Genomic DNA, 230 nt, shown 5'->3' with positions numbered 1-230 from the left:
CAGGTGCTTTCACCTGCTTTTGAGCCCAGTGGATCTCGAGTTGTGAAGCAGCTGCTTCCAGTGCACTGTTTTGCTGAGAATTACAAGCGATTGTGCTGCTGAGTGTTTTGGAGTGGGCTGAGGTGGTGGCAAAATGATCTTTCCTCTTTTCAATTGTTTTTAACAAGTTTTGTATTTTTAGAGTTGTAAGACTTTTGAGATAGAGGAGGCAGATGTTGATGTACAAAAGC

Source organism: Corapipo altera, unplaced genomic scaffold (assembly GCF_003945725.1).
Source record: "Corapipo altera isolate COAL_440 unplaced genomic scaffold, ASM394572v1 61470, whole genome shotgun sequence".
Taxonomy (NCBI): domain Eukaryota; kingdom Metazoa; phylum Chordata; class Aves; order Passeriformes; family Pipridae; genus Corapipo; species Corapipo altera.
Note: the sequence above shows the minus strand (reverse complement) of the source record.